Below are 20,723 nucleotides of genomic sequence, written 5' to 3'. Positions count from 1 at the left end.
TCCGGGTCAGGAAGGCTAAGGAGTCTGCAGGAATTGAGCAAAGGCAGGTGGTGATGGGCTGCCACTGAAGCAGGTGGCAATTTAGGGACTGCATTGGGGTCAGTCTGTGTTCTGTGATGGCAGGGATACACAGGCTGGGTCATACAGTAAAACCTGAGAGTGAAATCTTTCATGTAAAGATGATGAGTGCAATAGTGCCCTGAGGCAAAGGGATTAGGAAGAGAAAAGTGGGAGAAAGGTAGACTCCATGGGAAGCTGAAGCCATGCGGGGTTGTAAGATCTCCTCTTGTCCCCACCTACCTGCCTGCATGTAGGTAGACATGCAGACATGGACAGGCATGATTCTGTGGGATACCATGCATGGCTATAATCTCCAGTATGGAGTCAATATGCTTTTCGTTTTGGAATAATTCCTGCGTGCCTTATACTGGCTGTGACATACTGTTTTGTTTTTTAAGATTTTATTTATTCGTTTGACACAGAGAGAGCAAGAGCAGAGGGAGGGGCAGAGGGAGAAGCAGACTTCCTGCTGAGCAGAGAGCCCGATATGGGGCTCGATCCCAGGACCGTGAGCTCATGACCTGAGCTGAAGATAGACAGTTAACCAACTGAGCCACCCAGGAATGTCATGCCTGTAATATAATTTAATGAATAATAGGAAGCGAGGAACTAGAACAAATAAGTCTCCTTTTTCCATTTGCTCTTAGTGAGTTAATGAGCCCAGAACCAGTATACTATAGCTTTGTCATTATTGTGTGGTAGTAAACAAATAAGGAGACTCCAGACATTTACTCCAAAATGCACAAGTTGGTTTTGAGAGAAAGAAATAGGGAGTGTTAGAGCCTAGGGCTACAAGTTAGCATAACAAGGCTGTAGTTCTTCCCCAGTGCACAGTGTCTCTCTCTGATGGTATAAAATATATTCAGGTTGACATTTCAGAGTGGCTCAAAGCTCCGTCTTCCTGACTGAATGCCAAACATGAACTAAAATACGTTAGATGTTTTGTCTGCCTGGTCCCACGCTCTGTGGGTGGACGTCTGTACAATTCTGCCAGAGAAACAATAGGATTAGCTGCACGAGGAAAGCTCCAAGCAAACGTGGGCGCACTGTTCGGGAAGGAATGGAATGGCTACAGGGACAAGGGGTCCCGTCCAGGCACATGTGTGTGTATGACCTTCTCTGGTGTATGTTTATTCCATGGAATAGAAGGTCACAGTTGATAAGGATGTGAGGAGTGCAGGCTGTAGTTGGTCATGCATGTTACATACACTCAGGCATAATTGTGCTACTTTAAGAAGAACAAAAGCATAAAGCCAAGATAAGGCAATAAAACGCAATTCATGCAGAGTAAGAGAAAGGTGACAATTCTCAAATCATCTAGGAAATGAGGTGGAGAGCTACCACTGTTAAGTGACTCACAATGACCAACTACAGCCTGCATTCCTCACATCCTGCATTTCTAAACACTCACTATTCTATTTATTTTCTGAAATTTAATTGAGCAACTGTATCATAGAAGTGAGTTGCGCTTGCTGCTCCCTTGGGTAACTTGGCATGGTGGAGTACCAGTGCCTGTGTGTGTGTACGTGTGTGTGTGTATGTGTGTATGTGATTTTGCCTTCCTAGTGGGTTGATGATGGATTACCCTGTTCTTTGAAGAAAACAATTAAGTTAGAGAGGTCACTGTGTTATATATTTTAAAATCTGAGAACACTGTCTTTTCATCTTTTTCATTTTCCTCAGTTGGTTCTTGCCGTATTATTGGACTCTCTGAAACTTTGCCAAATTTTCCTCACCCAGACACATTAACTATTAGGGATATGTCCTTCTCTGAGACAAGTCTGGATTTTTACTGCTTCCTGCTGGGCACATTGGCACAGGTCCTAGTTAACAAGGAAATAAATGGAGCTGTCCCAGGTCCTGGGGCAACGCTGAGCCCTGCCTTCTAGATGCTGGAAGCTGCCAGCTAGCCCATTACCAGCAGGCCAGGGCCACCTTCCCCTGGTTCTTCTCTGCTTCCTTTTCCTCTCCTCTCCTTTTCTGCAGTGCATTTTCCTAATGCCTCCAGGTTTCCTTTCTGTCCATTCTGTTTCCAAATATTTATTACTCAGACAGTTGGGATCATGCTTGCTGTGTTAAATCATTGTTTATCTTTTTCCACGAGAAATTTCTTAACTAGATGTTGTGATCTGAAGAGCTGGAAGGGAATAGCTCTTTTGTATCCACCCTCCCCTTCACCAAGTTTCCCTACCCCTGGTAGGGTCCAAGATAAAGCAAGGTAGTCACCATTGAATGAATAAATGAATTTCCCAAAGGATGATTCAGATTTTTTTTTTTTGTCTCTCATATTTATGTTGATTTATTTTCCTACTCCATTCCCCTAGTATCTTATGTCATCAATTCTTTCCTCTCTCAAACCTGTCTTCAACCTTCTCTCTTCCTTCTGGGTTCTTGCTGTCAATCTATAAATACGTTTAAGACTTTTTCATCCAAAACAAAGAAATAAATGAAGACAAAACAAAACAAACACAACTTGTCACTTGACTCTGTTTCCTATTAATTGATTCAGCATATGCTGCTTTGCCTACTCTGCCAGGAGCTGCAGCGAGTGCCTGATGGCGAAGGAACAGTTCCTGCTCTCATGGAGCAACAGAGGGGACCCCAATACTAAATAGACAAGGAAGACTCCAGCTACAGCTTTATTATTCATGGTGAGGCAGTTTGGTTCCTCTGCTGGAAGACCTTCCATTGACCTGCAGGCTGATGCAGGGACAGAACATGGAGCTGGATTTTAGAATCTTTGACCCCTGGGTCTTTGTATGCTTGCACCGAGGTCCTTCACAGTCCTACCTCCAGCCCCTCCCCAGTCTCCTTAGAGGAATCGCCTATAATTGTCATCTTTACTCCTTAACCAGCAGAAATCTGACCTCAGTTTCCATCACATGACCTCTGTGCCAAGACCAATGGACTCTAGTTCTTTTTTTTTTTTTTTAAGATTTTTTTTATTTATTTATCAGAGAGAGAGAGAGCATGAACACAGGCAGACAGAATGGCAGGCAGAGGCAGAGGGAGAAGCAGACTCCCTGCCGAGCAAGGAGCCTGATGTGGGACTCGATCCCAGGATGCTGGGATCATGACCTGAGTCAAAGGCAGCTGCTTAACCAACTGAGCCACCCAGGCGTCCCTGGACTCTAGTTCTTAATCACATAACTTTGAGACTTTGACATTATTACTCATCTCTCCACCTTCTCTTGTTCATCTATTTCTCTAATTGTTCTTTCTCTGTCTTCCTTCCAGGTTTGTGTTCCAAGCTTCTGATATCAAGTCTTTCTCTTCTCTTGTCTTTTTACTTTGTATTCTCAGGAAGCAATCACATCCATTCCCACAGATTCAATCACACTCTCACTCCCCGATCCCAAGCTGTCTATAGATTGTCACTCCTGTATTCCTAAGACCTGGCTTCAGGGTGTTGTGATTAGGATCGCAGCACAAGATCCCATGCTTAGGAAAGCCCTCATTTGAGATTTAATGTTCTGTGGCCACCATATTGAATTTCTTAAAACGTTCATCTTTGAATTTGAATTTATGTTTTATAAATATATTGGTTTTATAGGGCTGCCATAACAAAATGTCATAGACTAGATGGCTTAAACAATAGAAATGTATTGTTTCATTGTTTTGGAGACTGGAAGTCCAAGATCAAGGTGCCAGCAAGGTTAATTTCCTCTAAGGCCTCTCTCCTTGGTTTGTACATGGCCTTCCTTGGTACCTCTTCCCATGATCATCCCTTTGTGTACACAAGTCTCTGTGTGTCTTTACCTCTTCTTATAAGGACACAAGTCAGATAGGATTAGGGCCCATTCATATGACCTCATTTAACCTTAATCACATCTTCAAAGGCCCTGCCTTCAAATACTGTCTTAATCTGAGGTATTGGGGATTAGGACTTCCACTTAGGGTGCTGGGGTGGGAGCACAAATCTGGCGGGACAATGGAGCATGCACTGAGGGCTTAGGATATTGGTTCATGTGGTCCTGCTTTCTGCTGCCTTCATGGTAAATGTTCTTAGCTGTCAGCTCCCTGACTTCTTGTATGTTGACTTCCCAACTACCCCTTTCTTCTGTCCTGGGAGGGGATCTGGGTGCAGGTGCTAAAGGGGTCAGGGTTCAGCCATCCTTGCCCAGGACTAGTGAGGTACTATATATCTGGAGGCGATTTGGCAGGGGTGAGCCTCGCACCTACCCCCAATCCTGATGTTGCAATCCCTTGGGGGTTACCCATGTTCTGTGGATTGGGCTCCAGATGGTGGCTGACTTCCTCACCTCCTGACCCTGGGTCAGTCAGCCCCTTGGAGGATTTGACTAAAGCTTTCAAACCTCTCTGCTGCAAAGTTCACAAACATAGACAGCCATGAATTTGTACATTTCAGAGCATCCTGGACTCCATGAAGCCAATCCATGCATCCCTTGTATTTAGGCTGTGCCTACATTTCCAGCTTCCTCTCAGTGCTGCTCTTATCATGCTGTAGCCCCAGGAATCATTGCAGTCATCCCTGAATGTGCCTTATTCCTCCATGCCTCCATAATTTGCATATGTTCTTTACTCTGTTGGCCATATGTTCTTCTTCATTATGATTATAATAAAGTACTTTATATCCTTCAGAATTAAAATTACATTTTATCTTCTCAGTGAATCCTTATTGTCATTATCTATTCTAAAACAGAGTGTCCCTTTAGGGCCTCTCTGCATCTCTTTTATAAGATTTATAATGGAGAAGCCTGAGTATTTCCTACCTCCTTCTCCCTTCTACTAGATTACCTAGTTTTGTGGGCAACAACTCTTGTCTTTACCTCCAGTTTTATTGAAATGTAAATGACCTTCATCCCTGAGTAAGTTAAAGGTGTGTATGATAATGGTTTGATTTACACGTATTGTGAAGTGATTACTGCAATAAGTTAGCATCCATCCTCTCATATGGATACAATAAAAAGAAAAAGCAAAAACAGAACAAAAGTTTCCTTGTGACAAGAACTGCTAGAATTTATCTCTTAGCAACTTTCCTACATATCCTACAATATTAACCATGGTCATTGCATGGTATATTCTGTCCTAGTGCCTGTCTCTTTATCTTCTAACTGGAAGTTTGTTCTTTTGGACCACCTCCCTTCAGTTCCCCAAGAACTGTGTTTGCATCACTGCTATTTTGACAACGTCTGCTGCAGAGTTGAGACCATAAATGTTGATCAAAAGCCCAATGAATGACTGAATAAGGAGCTACCTGAGCTCGTGGAGGAGAGCATACCTTTTGGAATCAAAGAGTACTGGGTTTAAGTCTTGGTTCTAGCAATATTTAGTATTGTGACCTTGGAGAAATTACTCTTAAACCTTGGTTTTCAAACTTCAGAATGGTGCAAAGAGAATTTAGCTCAAAGTAAACTGTTGTCAATGTGTATTGAAAAGCAACAGCTGCGGCTACCTATAACTCAGTCTTGTCACTCAGTTACTGTCTGCTTAAAAGCTATTTTGGAATGAAAAGACAAAATTAAGAGACAATGCAATAGAGTTTTCATAAATTAATTTATTAACAACAAAATCCTCATCAAAGGTCTGCTGGGTGCAAGGCACTATACAAAGACTTGTGGGGAAATGAAATGTAAAGTAGGCCTATGGAGGGACAGGAGGAGGAAATATAAGAGCAAAACTCTCAAAGACAAGTTCTAAGAGAGGGATGAGAGTTTAGAAGGAGAGTTCATTTGTAGCTGTAGGAAGGCTTCCTGAAACAGGTAGCCTTTGGGGTAGACCTTGAAGGTCAGCTGGGAAGATATTCCTGGCACGGGGGAGGGAAAAAGGGAATGATGCAGCCATAAGAAGGCAGAGGTACCTGGGAGAGAAACGGGGAGCTCCCGCCCTATTGGTGGTGATGCTCATGCTGGATGCTGTGGTCCCAGCCCCTGAAACTGATAGGACAATGTGCCCTTGCTTTCTGCCTTATGAGCCACTGGCACTCAGCCTCAAAGAGGCCATCAGATTCTGAATGCTAAGGCAGAGACTGGCTGGTTGGCGCTGTTGCCTCTGCCACTCTGCTCTCTGGTGGCTTCATGGCATGCAGAGCAGGCTCCAAGGCAGGTGTGATGGGTTGCGGCCACATAAACAGGCACACGCCACTGGAAGCAATGCAAGTAGTTAGAGAAGGACTCGGACACCGAGACATGGAGTTAATCCCACCTCTACCAGACAGCATGTGGGCTGCTCATGGTGCATTTTCCCCACTGCACTGTGGTCCTCCTTAAACCATGGTTCTGGGGGGCACCAAGCTTCCGGAGTTCTCCTTTTTACTAATTTGGGATCTCAGGCCATTCACTTAACCTCCCTAAGCTACAGAGTCCTCATTTGTAAACTGGCAATAATACTGCCAGCTATGGTATGTGAGTAGTGCAAGAAATGCCTTATACCATAAAGAACAACTTGGGGCGAGGAGCACCGCACAGGCTTTCTCCCCAGATGCCAGCATGCTTCCTCTCCCATCTTCAGTTCTTTTTTTTTTTTTTCATTTATTTATTTTCAGCATAACAGTATCATTATTTTTTCACCACACCCAGTGCTCCATGCAATCCGTGCCCTCTATAATACCCACCACCTGGTACCCCGACCTCCCCGCCCCCCCCCCCCCGCCCACTTCAAACCCATCTTCAGTTCTTTACTCAAGAGCCATCTTCAGTTTGGGGCCACCTCTGACCACCGAATTAAAACCGCCCCCCCCCTTATTTATGCCCTTCCTGAGTAATTTTTTTCGCTATAGCTCTTATCGCTACTGCACATGCTACCTATTTCATGCATTTATGTTTACTGAGTGTCTCTTTACTGGAATTATAAGGTCCAGGAGGCAGTATCCCTAACGCCCAGATCGGTGTCTGGCATGGACTACAGTCTCAGTAAATATTTACTGGAGGAGTGAGCCAGTCTGCTAACTTGAAACTACTCTCGGTCCAGTCCTATCCTTTTGGGTCCCTGCTTGGGGGACATTTAGACTGTCTGTTGGCACCCACACCTGCAAGCAGAAGGCAGAACTGAAATGGAAGGAATTTTAATAGCTCATGATGGAGGACCTCGGCCTTAATGAACTTGAACTCAACGTGAGGATCTCTCATAAATCTCATTCGTGCTGGCTGCCCCGCTCCTTCTTGCTCAACTCATTAGTCAAAACTGCTCTGAGGGACCCACTGCAGAGCTGGGGAGGGTCAAGTATTCTCTGATTTCTTCTCCTTCTCCCCTGCGGAAAGCTCTTAACCAGATAGAGAGGGGTTAGTGTGAGCCGGGCAGGGCTGGGCAAAGCTCGCTTCCTCTTAGTCTCGGCGGCCCCAGGCTCTGGAGGCGGCCCCCCGCACCCCTTGCCGCCGGGGCTGCAGGTCGGGAGCGCGCGTCCCCGCCGCACCGCCGCGCCACGAGCGACACGCGGAGGCCCCGGGCGCCGGAGGAGGTGGAGGCAGTGGCGACGCTCACGCACCTCGGAGGAGCGGTGTCCGCGGGCCGGGGAGCGCCAGCCGGTAACAGCGGGCGGGACTGGGCGCCCGGGGTCATGCCGAGCCGCGGCCCGGTGTCGGGAGGCTGGGGAGAAGGCAGTCGGGCTCATCGGGGTTGGCGGTGGTGCTTCAGTTGGGGGTGGGGTGAGGGGTGTTTGGGAGGGTGGGAGCGGGAATGGGATAACTGGGGAGAAGAGTGAGACCCCGTGGAGGGCATCCAAGTTGAAGACCTTGCTCGAAGCCCACGGACCTGAGTGGCCGGCCGGAAACCTTCCGGAAAGGCTGGAGGCGGTGGAGCTCGGGGCTCAGGGCTCGGACGGGTTTTCTCCTCTGCATTGGGAGGGCCGTGGAACACCTTCTCCCGCCCATGAGAAAACTTTCCGAGTCCGGGTCCTGGCCTGCCTGGCACCGCTGTGCCCTACAACGGAGAACCCTTCTGGGCGCCGGGACCCTGCGAGTCCAGGGAAAACGCGCGGTTTGCTGACCCGCGGTGCACGCCCCCAGCAGTGGGCAGGGTTCCCGGAATCAACCCTGCCTCGACAGTTAATCCATTTCGTTAGCACTAGGGAGCTGCCCGCAGGTCATTTTACGGATTAGAGGGTAAGATTGTTTTCGTTTTTCTTCGCTTTCCATCCTTTCTGCATAATTAACTGAGGAAGACTAAAGGTTTCCTCATTAGAAACTTGTTTGGAGGCTTTGTGGTTCCTGGAGCAGTTCAGACGACAGGACGAATCCCAGCTATTTCCCAGGATTTAATCTCATGACAAAAGGGAGCATTGTATGGTGTCCTGAAAGCAAAGGGAGCTTGGGGTAATTGTCCATGCTACTCCAGGGAAAACAAGGGAATTTCCCTATATAAATCCTCATGAAAACCCCAAAGGTTAAGTGGTAGTATTTCCAGTTTGCACATGAAAAAAAAAATTAGGTTGAGATAAGAGAGAAGTTTTTCTACTGAATCCCCTGGTCAAGAGTGGGGAGTAGTGGGTCTGGAAACTAGGACCCTGAGGCCAGTGTCCCTTAGGTGCACCTGGAGTGCATCGCGAAGAATGCAGGCAGGAAAGTGGCTGCTACAGGTAAGGTCCAGAACAGAGAGGCTACTGTGAGCTGGGGTGCCCACATCAAGGAGTCAGGCTCTGATCAGGATGATCTGCAGTGTTTATGGAAGATGATATCAGTAGGTTTAGGAGAAGGCAGAAATGCTCCCAGTTTATTTCTTCCTGGGTGCAAAGAAATAAGAGCCCCTTTAGAGGTCTTGAACCTCAAGACTGGGCTGGATAACTCAAGGCCCAAATAACAGGGATCCTAGAGCAGTGAAAAGTATTCAGTCACCTTGCAGCAGGCTTGATAGAGGACCACTGTACCTGACTTTTCCAGAGAGGGAAACATTGAAACCTGGCAACATTCCAGAGTAGATTTTTTTTTTTTAAGATTTTATTTATTTATTTATTTATTTATTTGTGAGTGTGTTTTATTCTGTGTTGTTTATCCTGATGCCTCTGTTAGGGTGTACACACCTCTCCCTGGCTGCCCACATTGATCCTTCTAGGCTAATCCCACTCTGCTCACGGTGGGGTAACCTTTTACTGTGCAAATTATATCATCTGCACATTCTAGAAAATGTAGCCTTCCTCCTCCCTATTTCTCTAGGCCTGATATTTTGCCAGTCACAATTCCTCTGAATCCTTTATTTTTAACCTTTTATTTAGTTTTTAAAGTTTTTATTTTATTTCCAGTTAGCATACAGTGTAATATTAATTTCAGGTGTATAATATGGTGATTTTTGCAATTCCATACATCGCCTGGTGCTTATCACAGGTGCCCTCCTTAATCCTCATCAACTATTTCATCCATACCCCCAACCCCTCCCCTCTGGTAACCACCCTTTGTTCTCTGTAGCCAAGAGTCTCTTTCTTGGTTTGCCTCTCTCTTTCCTGCCCCATCCCCTTGCTCATTTGTTTCTTAAATTCCACAGTGAAAGCATATGGTATTTGTCTTTCTCTGCTGACTTATTTTGCTTAGCATAATACTCTCTAGTTCTATTCACATCGTTGCAAATGGCAAGATTTCGTTACTTTTTCTTTTTTTTTTTTTTAAGATTTTTATTTATTTGAGAGAAAGAAGGCACAAGCAGGGGTAAGGGCAGAGGGAGAAGTTAGGCTCCCCCCTGAGCAGGCAACCTGAATCCGGACTAGATCCCAGGACCACCTGAGCTGAAGGAAGACCCTTAACCAACTGAGCCACCCAGGCTCCCCAGGATTTCATTCTTTTTTGTGCCTGAGTAATATTCCATTGTATATATACACCCTTCTTCTGTTTGTCAGTGGGTGTGGACATTTGGGCTCTTTTTATAATTCGGCTATTGTTGATAATGCTGCTATAAATATCGGGGTGTATGTACCCCTTTGAAATAATGTTTTTGCATTGTTTGGGTAAATACCTACTAGTGTGATTACTAGATTTTAGTAGAATCTATATTCAACTTTCTGAGGAACCTCCATACTGTTTTTCTGAGTAAATGCACCAGTCTGCATCCCCACCAGCAGCGGAAGAGGGTTCCCCTTTCTCTATATCCTCACCAACACCTGTTTTGTTTCTTGTGTTGTTGATTTTTGCAATTCTGACAGGTGTGAAGTGGTATTTCATTGTCATTTTGATTCGCATTTCCCTGATGAGGAGTGAGCATCTCCTCCTCATGTCGGCCATCTTGTATGTCTTCTTTGGAAAAATGTCTATTCACGTCTTCTGGCCATTTTTAAATTGGATTATTTGTTCTTTGGGTATTGAGTTATAAAAGTTCTTCATATATTTTGGATAATAACCCATTATCAGATATGTCATTTGAAAATATCTTCTGCCATTGCATAGGCTGCCTTTTAGCTTTGCTGATTATTTTCTTCCCTGTGCAGAAGGTTTTTATTCTGATGTAGTCCCAATAGTTTGTTTTTGCTTTTGTTTCTCTTGCATCAGGCTGCTGACTTATTTCCGCTTAGCATAATACTCTCTAGTTCTATCCAGTGTCTGAGTAATGACTGCCTGTACTACCTTCAAGGATTTTTATGTTTTTAGGTCTCATATTTAGGTCTTTAATACATTTTGATTTTGTTTTTGTAGAGGGTGAAAGAGAATGGTCCAGTTTCATTGTTATGCATGTGGCTGTCCAGTTTTCCCAGCACAGTTTGTTGAAGAGACTGTCTTTTTGCCATTGAATATTCTTTCTTGCTTTGTCAAGGATTAGTTGACCATAGAGCTGAGGATCCATTTCTAGGTTCTCTCTTCTGTTCCAATGATCTATGTGTCTGTTTTTGTGCTGGTACCAGACTGTTTTGATGATGACAGCTTTGTAATAAAGCTTGAAGTCCAGAACTGTGATGCCTCCAGATTGGCATTTCTTTTTCAAGATTGCTTTGCTATTCAGGGTCTTTTGTGGTTCTGTACAAATTTTAGGATTTATTGTTTTAGCTCTGAAAAATGCTGTTGGTATTTTGATAGGAATTGTATTAAACGGGTAGATTGCTTTGGGCAGTAGAGATATTTTAACAATAATTGTTCTTCCAATCCATGAGCATGGAACGTCTTTCTATTTCTTTGAGTCATTTTTTTATCTCTTTATCAGTGTTTTGTAGTTTTCAGAGTACAGATCTTTTACCACTTTGGTTAGATTTATTCCTAGACCATACTGTTCCTGGCTATCTCTTTACTTTTGGTACAGTTGTAAATGGGATTGTTTTCTTAATTTCTCCTTCTGCTGCTTCATTATTAGTGTATAGAAATGCAACGGATTTCTATATGTTGATTTTGTATCATATGACTTCACTGAATTTATCAGTTCTAATAGTTTTTTGGTAGAATCAGATTTTCTAAATAGACTATCATGTCATCTATGAGGAGTGAAATTTTAACTTCTTCCTTGCCAATTAGAATACCCTTAATTTCTTTTTGTTGTCTGATTGCTATGGAGAGGACTTCCAGAACTATGTTGAATAAAAGTGGTGAGAGTGGACACCACTGCTGTGTTCCTGATCATAGAGGAAAGCTCTCACTTTTTCCCCATTTAGCATGATATTAGCTGTGGGCTTTTCCATATATGGCCTTTATTATGATGAGGTGTGTTCTTTCTAAATCTACTTTGTTGAGGGTTCTTATTACGAATGAATGTACTTTGTCAGACGTTTTTTCTGCATCTATTGAAATGATCACATGATTCTTATCCTTTCTTTTATTAATGTGATGAGTCATGTTGATTGATTTGTATAAATTGAATCACTCTTGCAGGCCAAGAATAAATCCTACTTGATTATGTTGCTTTTTTTTTAAATGTATCATTAGATTTGGTCTGCTAAGTATTTTGTTGAAGATTTTTGCATCTATGATCATCAGAAATATTGGCCTATAGTTCTCTTTTTTTGTGGTGTCTTTATCTGGTTTTGGTATCAGGAGAATGCTGACCTCATAGAATGAATTGGAAGTTTTCCTTCCATTTCTATTTTCTGGAATAGTTTGAGAAGAATGGGTATTAACTCTTCTTTAAGTGTTTGATAGAATTCACGTGTGAAGCCATCTGGCCCTAGACTTCTGTTTGTTGGAAATTTTTTGGCTACTGTTTCAATTTTGCTGGTTATCAGTCTGTTCAAGTTTTCTTTTTCTTTTTCTTTTCCTTTTCTTCCTTTTTCTTCCTGTTTTGGTTTCAATTTACACAAATCAATCAACATGACTCATCACATTAATAAAAGAAAGGAACTTGTCCATTTCTTCTAGGTTGTCCAATTTGTTGGCATATAGTTCTTCATAGTATTCTCATAATTGTTTATATTTCTGTGGTGTTGGTTATTTCTCCTCTCATTTGTAATTTTATTTATTTAAGTTTTTTCTTTTTTTTCTTGCATAGTCTAGTTAGAGGTTTATTAATTTGTTTTTTTTTTTTTTTCAAAGAACCAGCTCGTGGTTTCATTGATTTGTTCTATTTGTCTTTTTAGTTTCTATATCATTTATTTCTGCTATAACCTTTATTATTTCCTTCTTTTTGCTGGCTTTCAGCTTCATTTTTTGTTCTTTTTCTAGCTCCTGTAGGTGTAAGCTTCAATTTTTATTTGAGATTTTTCTTGCTTCATAAGGCAGACCTGTTTTGCTATAAACTTCCCTCCTAGGATGGCTTTTGCTGCATCCCAAAGGTTTAGGACCATTGTGTTTCATTTTCATTTATTTCCATATAGTTTTTAAAATTTCTTCTTTTATGTCCTGGTTTGGCCTATTCATTATTTAGTAGCATGTTATTTAACCTCCATGTGTTTGTGGTCTTTCCAGATTTTTTTTCTCGTGGTTGACTTCAAGTTTCATAGTGCTGTGGTCAGAAAAGGTGCATGGTATGACTTCGATCTCCTTTTATTTGTTGAGTCTGGTTTTGTAAACTAATATGTGATCTCTTCTGGAGAATGCTTATTCTTGACCTTCTAATGTCTTCAGGGTGATAATGACTTGGCTAAGTGCTTCCTAGTGCATAATGTCCTTTACTTCTCACAGCTAGGTTGCTGTTACTATTTTACATTTTACAAACAGGGCTTCCCAAAGCTAGGGACATACAGAGAATTCAGTCACTGGAACCAAACTCGGGTTGCGCTGACAAGGACAGACTTTTTTTTTTTTTTTAAGATTTAATTTATTTATTTGACAGAGAGAGAGACAGTGAAAGAGGGAACACAAGCAGGGGGAGTGGTAGACACAGAAGCAGTCTTCCTGCTCAGTGGGGAACCGGACGGGCTTGATGCCAGGACCCTGAGATTATGACTTGAGTCAAAGGCAGAGGCTTAACGACTGAACCACCCAGGCAGCCCAAGGACAGACCTTTTTTATAGACATTTGTATGGAGCTTATTATGTGCCAGGCACACGTATGAGTGTTTCACAATTTTATCTCAACCCCATGAAGCAGGGGAAACAATTATCAGCATTCTCATTACAGATAAGGAGGCTGCAGCACAGAAGGATTAAGTAATTTGCCTAAGATTTCACAGCCAGTAAATAGTAGAGCCTTCATTAGAACCTGGGCCCTTAACCACTATCATCTAACCCAACCTAAGGCGACTGGGTCAAGGGAGCCCAGAGTCCCTCCACATGTTGCCCCCTTCTGGTGGCCCCTTAATAGAGGACAGAAACTGACTTTGCAGCATCAAGAGGAAGGTGACCTGGATGATGATGACCTAGACCTGAAGACTAGGCCATATGAGGAACAGTGAGTGAGTGTTTAACCTGCCAGAGAGAGGAACCTTGGCCGGTTATAAAGCCAGTCCTCAGATATCTGAGGAAGAGGAAGTAAGTATGTTCCAGTGTCAGATCAAGGCAATATTGGATGATCTTGTGTTAGGACTGGGAGAGGATTCTCTACCGGTGTCTGGAGTGTTGACTTTTATATCTCTGGATGCCCCTTTCAGTGTTCATATTCCTCAGTTTTATTAGCTATATGAGTAAAATGAACTTTGAGATAATTGGAAATTACTAGTCCATCCTAAACATTTGTACGTGTGTGGATGTAAATAGAATACTGAATTTAAGTTTTGACTGAGCCACACATTAAAGTTATGTGAAATTCCAGAGGAAAGTGCTAGACCACCAAGTAGAAGCTTTAATGTAGATATTTGAGAATTTTTTCTATAACTCACAAACCCCACTGACCACTTCAGGAATATGAGGATTAAGAGAGGGGGCTGTGTTAAAGAGATTTATTCAGAAAGATCCATTTCCTTCATCCCAAACCTAGTTGAGGGGGTCTTTTGAGAAACCACTAGTTCAACTGTACATGTGTTTCGTGCATTTGGTGCTCATACAATAACCTGGGTCGTAGGATCACCAGCCTTCTCAGAGTTTGTTAGGGCAAAAGATGCCAGAGGATTTCCTGCGGACCAGGTAGGACCATGTGGGAAAGAGGCCTGGCCTGGAGACACTGTAAATTCAGCGAGGTTTCCAGCAGCTAGAGTTTCCAGAAATCCAGAGGCTGAGGTCAGAGTGAGCCAGCAGCTGAAGGAAAATGAGTATCATGAAAACTCCCATAAGTAGAGTGTGTGAAGACAGTTAACACAGTCCTGTCCTCCTTCTTTGATCTTGTTGGGGTGAGAAACTGGCCAGCAGTTGGACATAAAGTAGAGAAAAAGAAAAGAGGTCATGCTCCACCAATCTCTACAGGAGAGCAACGTGCAGAAGGACCTAGCTGCACAGACCAGGACATTTAATGTTATAACCTGGTTGGAGTTTCTTTAATTTCCAGGCTGCACATTAGAATTCTTTTGGGACTTTAAAGTGGTTGCTTGAGCAGCAAAGTCATGGGATTTACCAAAGTGTTCATCTGAGGACAGGGAGGATGTGTCCACCGAATCCATTTAAAGGGCGATGGGAGGGACGCCTGGGTGGCTCAGTTGGTTAAGCAGCTGCCTTTGGCTCAGGTCATGATCCTGGCGTCCTGGGATCGAGTCCCACATCCGGCTCCTTGTTCCACGGGGAGCCTGCTTCTCCCTCTGACTCTGCCTGCCACTCTGTCTGCCTGTGCTCGCTCTCTCTCTCTCTCTCTCTCTGACTAAATAAATAAAAAAACAAACAAAAAAAAAAAGGGCGATGGGAGACAAGAATAAAGTGGACATTTGATCAGGTTCCACAGTTGTGCCCTCTCAGAGTATGGATTGTATATGCTTGGGTTGGAATAGTAAAGAGTAATGGTCTGTTTCCTTGAGGTTGCATGGACTTCAGACTTGGAAGTGGGAACATTTAGGAAAGAAAATGTTTACTTGCCCAGAGTGCAAGGGAGTCAGGCTTCAGAAGATTGGCTCATCAGATAAAAACAATAAATACTTGAAAGAAAATACCTCATAAGATTATCAGAGTTCTCAAGTGTCCATTATTCTATTTTTCATGGTTGAAGGCAACTTTCACACATGGTCTTTTTATTCTCTGAAGTCATGACTTATCTTCAGACATTTCATAGCAAACAATCAGGAAAAAAATAGTTTTTTTCTTGGGGAGTCCAGGCTTATGGGACATGTTCAAGGTTTTATTACTTTGGGGGACCAACTTTCAGACAGGATGTTCATGTTATTTTTAGCTTATATCAGGGTACAAAGTGATTTTTCTTCTTGACTGGAGAATAAGAGATGCTTAGTCCCATTAGAAAGAGAGGAAAGTATGCATTTTGGCTTCTCCTTCCTTGCGAATGTGATTCTTCTATCTGTTAAGATGTTGCCGAGAGGTGAAATAAAAAAGCAGAAGTTGAGCATCTTTTTATGAAATGCTGAAATTATGGATGTTAAAGTCTGGGTTGAATTGTTGCTTGAGTCTCTGTTATCAAGATCTATGGGATGTTCACCTGACTAGAGAACATTAGCCAAATTTATAACCCTTCAACTGAAAATAATTTATAAGCTTCAAATAATTATTCTCCTCGAAGATGTCTTTGTGTTCCTCACGTCCTCAGTAACAGCAAAAACAACAATTAAAGGCAAAGGATGGGGCAGGGCTGAGGGAGTTGCTTCCTTTGGATCAGCTCTACAGTTGCCTAGTTGGTCAAGAAAGAAAACTTGGAGAAAAGTGAGGGTATGTGGGTGTATACAGCACCCATTGTTCTGTAAACCTTTGTGCAGATTTTCCCCCAAATATAATTCTCTTGTGTGGATCAAGAAGAAGAAACAACAGATGAGGATCTGAAGATTTGGAAATTTTATCACATAAATCGATACATATTCCTACCAGTGCTCCCCTAAAATCTCCATTAAATTACCTCAACAGGAGGGGTGCCTGGGTGACTCAGTCATTAAGCATCTGTTTTCAGCTCAGGTCATGATCCCAGGGTCCTGGGGTCCAGCTCTCTGCTCAGCAGGAAGCCTGCTTCTCCTACTCCCCCTGCTTCTGTTCCCTCTCTTGCTATCTCTCTCTCTGTCAAATAAATAAATAAAATCTTTAAAAAAAAAATTACCTCAGCTGGAGAGTATGGTTAACCCATATTTCTGGGAGAATCAGAGGCCAAGGCTGCCAGAAGCAAGTCTGTGTTTATCTTGCACATTCATTTGATATTTGCAGTTTACTCTATAATATCTCTGAACTTAATATAAAAAAAAAATCATCTTTCAAGTTCTCTTCCAAACTGATGCTCCAGGAGGATGAGCCAGGTATGTCCCAGGACTTGGGGGGCTGACATCCCCAGCATCTCTAGGCATCCAGAGTGGGGAACCTGCTTTCTGACCCTCCCTCCCTGTGCTAGGCTCCCTCTGGCTCTCTCCTGACTGGCCTCTCCCTGCAGATGAGGAGGCCTGGGGAGCCTGGAGCCTGGCTGGCCTTGCTCTACCAGACTGTGATTTGTTTTTTTTTTTTTTTTTTAAAGATTTATTTATTTATTTGACAGAGAGAGATTACAAGTAGGCAGAGAGGCAGGCAGAGAGAAGGAGGAAGCAGGCTCCCTGCTGAGCAGGGAGCCCGATGCGGGACTCGATCCCAGGACCCTGAGATCATGACCTGAGCCGAAGGCAGCGGAGCCACCCACTGAGCTACCCAGGCGCCCCAGACTGTGATTTGTTTATCATCAGGGATGGCACTAGGTTGGCAGTGGGTGGGGGAGATGGAGAAAGTAGAAAAGACGCACCGCTGAGTGTCAGAATCCCAGACTGAGGAGAAGACAGTCATTAGAAAATATAGCTTTCCTGTGGCCCTGTCTGGGGGCCTTAAATAAACACGGCTTTAGTCTACATTTCCTTTTCTGTGAAACAGAGATTGAAATACCTGGTCCTTCTCTTTCGGCTTGTGTTGTCAGAAGAATGATTCAGCTCAGGGCTATAAAGAACAGTGTGTGCTGTTTGGAGACAGAGAGCATGAGCAATAAATACAAAGTCGGCTTGTGTGCCAGATGATCCTCAAAGTGATTTACGATATGGCCAGTCTCATTCTGCTTAGCCCTATGATGCCAAGTGTTCCCAAAACTCCACTAATTAAAATGGAGAAGGGGGTTGTTTCCCTACCATGGTTAAGATGCTGATTCACCTGGCTGTGATGTTTTATAATAGCAGCTCTATAAATCAGCATGAGAGTTCAGCAAGAGGCAGAGTCCGATCCTGAGGGAGACTGATTTATACTGTCCTTATTAAAGTGAGAGATGCGGGTAATCCATGTGATGGGATTTGAAGGAAGGGGCACAGACCTCTTGGGCTTGGGCAGGACTGGGGACGGGGGGAAGTGGTGACTGAGCTCTGTTCTCAGAGGCTGGTGGGAATCCCAGGTAGGGGTAGATGGCAGTCCAGGCTTTCAGGTGGAATAGAGTGGGCAAAGGCTCAGAGGACTGACTGTCTTTGAGCCCTCCTCCACCTGGCTTCTGTGCTATCAGGGGCCTCCCTGTCATGCTGAGCTGTTCACCTGTTGCCTACCTGTGTCATCAGGTTTCTGTGTTGCATCTTAACGTCTGCATGCGTGGATTTGAAGGGGTGACATTCAACAGAGGAGAGTTTAGTTTTGAAGACCAGCCCAGATTCTTTGAGGGCACAGGCTTTGACTTTTCAAAGTTGCCTACAACTTTCATTGTTGAGCTCATTGTGTTTAAAATACCCTCATTGGGGGCGCCTGGGTGGCTCAGTGGGTTAAGCAGCTGCCTTCGGCTCAGGTCATGATCTCAGGGTCCTGGGATCGAGTCCCGCATCGGGCTCTCTGCTCAGTAGGGAACCTGCTTCCTTCTCTCTCTCTCTGCCTGCCTTTCTGCCTACTTTTGATCTCTGTCTGTCAAATACATAAATAAAATCTTTAAAAAAAAAATACCCTCATTGGTCTGAACTGACCCATACTAATTTTACCATGTACAAGACTCGTGCTCTTTCTCCTTGAAGGACATGCTGATGGGAATGTCATATATGTATTTGGTGAAGATGGCGTGTAGTGGGATAGAGTTATGACATTTTGACAATGGTTTTCTTTCTAGAAATATATTTGTTGTTTAGTTGTAGTAGAAGCGGTTGGTATTATGTAAGTCATTTTCAATGGACTTTCTAGGACAGTGTATCTAATTAATGAAAGCTATATTAGTTCACTAGGGCTGTTATAACAAAATACCAAAGACTGAGTGGCTGAAATGACAGAAATTTATTTGCTTACAGTTCTGGAGACTCAAAGTCCAAGATCAAGGTGTCAGGGGTGGTTTTCTCGGTGAACTAGGAGAAGGATATGTTTTAGACCTTTTCCCTTGGAGGTGGCCATCCTCTTGCTGCTTCCTTCACATGGTTGTCCCTCTGTGCCCAGGTGGTCTTGGTGTCTCTCTGTGTGTCGTTATCACTTCCTCTAAGAACCCCAGTCAGACTGGATTAGGACCCACCCTAATGGCTTCATTTGAACCTACTTTTTTAAAGACCCTGTTTTCAACTAGGGCCACATTCTGAGGTATGGAGGAGTAGGGCTACAACATACAAATTTTAGGGGGACACAGTTCAGCCTGTGACAGCACATATCCATGTTGCACTGTTTATACACACACTCATGTACACACACACACACACATGATTTTTACAAATAGACACACATCATTGACTTTGTGTTGCAAATGGAAAGCAACTTGATGTTAAGTTACAGAATCATAGCTTCTGTAGAAAAAAGTCTCACCATGTCTCTTTCAGTCCTTTCCTTTGCTTTCAGAACGAATGACTATGTAAGCCGTTTCAGACAAGTATTGCATGAACACACTGGACAGAGCTGGTGTAACGCCCACCCATGAAAACATACCTGCTTGCTGTGACAGTGTTGGTCAGACTGCCAGCCTTCCTTTCTCACAGAGGGCCATTTTTCCTGTGAGATTCTTTCTTCCCTTGGAAGGTGCCTCAAATGACCTTTTGTTTCTAGGATGCTAATTGTTAGTAATAGCTATTTTCAAAAAATTTCCTTATTTGGTAAAATAAAAATGTCTGCAGTCCTGTTTCCCAGGTCCATGAATTCTGGCTGGTCTCCAGTTAATATTTTTCAGAGACTAGAGCTAGTGTTAGGAGAGTACTTCTTTGTGGTTCTGTTCGTGGCTTTATTTAAAAAAAAAAAAAAATTATTTATTCATTTGAGAGAGGGAGAGAGAGCCTGGGTGTGAGCTGGGGGGAAAGGCAGAGGCAGAGGGAGAGAATCAGAACAGAGGCCTCACTGAGTGTGGAGCCCATGAGGGGGCTTGAACTCACATTCCTGAGATTAGGACCTGAGCCCAAATCAAGAGCCAGCTGCTTAACCGAGGGAGCCACCCAGGCACCCTCTCTTTGTGACTTTAAATGCGAAAAATGCTCTGGAAGCTCTGGAGTGGTAACTTCTATTGGCCTTCTGCTGAAATGAGGTTGGCTAATGACAGAACAGCAGGAGGTGAAGGGGGGGGTGGGAAGTAGTCAGTGCTTTTCCGGGACTGGTGGAGGGAAGCACCGGTTTTCTTGCAGCTGCCCAGGGCTGTCTCAGGCAGGGAGAAGGAGGAATCCCCACAGCCCAGACAGAATGTTCCTTTTACATGGAAAGGAGTCTCACTGCAGGGTCTCTTGAGAAGAGCAGAGCTGAATACAACTTGAAGGTCAGCCAGTGCCCGCATGTCCCCAAGGGAGGGTCTTTAGTTCTTTCTGGGGAGCTCTCACTTACACTTCCCTCAAGTACCTTGGGTGGGAAGTGCTGATTTCTTATTATTTTCTTATTAAGAAAGGTTTTAGAACTTTTAAAAATTTTGGTAAAATGTATATGACGTAACACTCACGTTGTTGTGCAACCATCACCATAATCTGTCCCCAGAACATTTTCATCGTCCCAAGCTGAAAGTCTTTGTCCCCTCAACCGAGAACTTGCCATTCCCTGCTTCTCCCAGCCCTTGGCAGCCACCATTCTACCTTTTGTCTCTGTGGATGCGAAGACTCAAGGCGCCTCACAACAGGGCAGTCGTGCAGTATCTGTTCTTGTGCATCTTGCTTATTTCCCGCAGTGCCGTGGTTTGTAGTTCATCCATGTCATAGCCCGTGTTGGAATTTCTTTTTCAGGCTGAATACTATTCAACTCTGTGTACATACTGTATTTTGTTTATCCATTCACCTGCCACTCTGTATTTGGATGGCTTCCAGCTTCCAGCTGGCGGGAGTAACATTGCCATGGACCTCGGTGTACTGATACCTGCTGGAGTCTTGGCTTTCGATTCTTTGGGGGAATATTCCCAGAGGTGGAATTGCTGGATTGTGAGGTTTTCCATGTTGAA

The 20,723-nt window shown here is 43.7% G+C and overlaps 1 protein-coding gene across 1 annotated transcript in view; it reads left to right on the top strand.

The window, feature by feature from the left end:
• Window positions 1-7,272: 7,272 nt before the first annotated feature.
• The window catches only part of MRAP2 (melanocortin 2 receptor accessory protein 2), a 48,522-nt gene continuing 35,071 nt past the window's right edge, over window positions 7,273-20,723 (top strand). The window contains exon 1 of the mRNA XM_004773591.3: window positions 7,273-7,544. The gene's annotated coding sequence lies outside the window, so the exon portion shown is untranslated. The remainder of the gene's footprint in view (window positions 7,545-20,723) is intronic.

This window comes from Mustela putorius, unplaced genomic scaffold (genome assembly GCF_011764305.1).
Source record: "Mustela putorius furo isolate JIRA1106 unplaced genomic scaffold, ASM1176430v1.1 tig00000166_pilon_pilon_pilon, whole genome shotgun sequence".
Taxonomy (NCBI): domain Eukaryota; kingdom Metazoa; phylum Chordata; class Mammalia; order Carnivora; family Mustelidae; genus Mustela; species Mustela putorius.
Note: the sequence above shows the minus strand (reverse complement) of the source record. Positions and strands in the feature narration are given on the sequence as shown.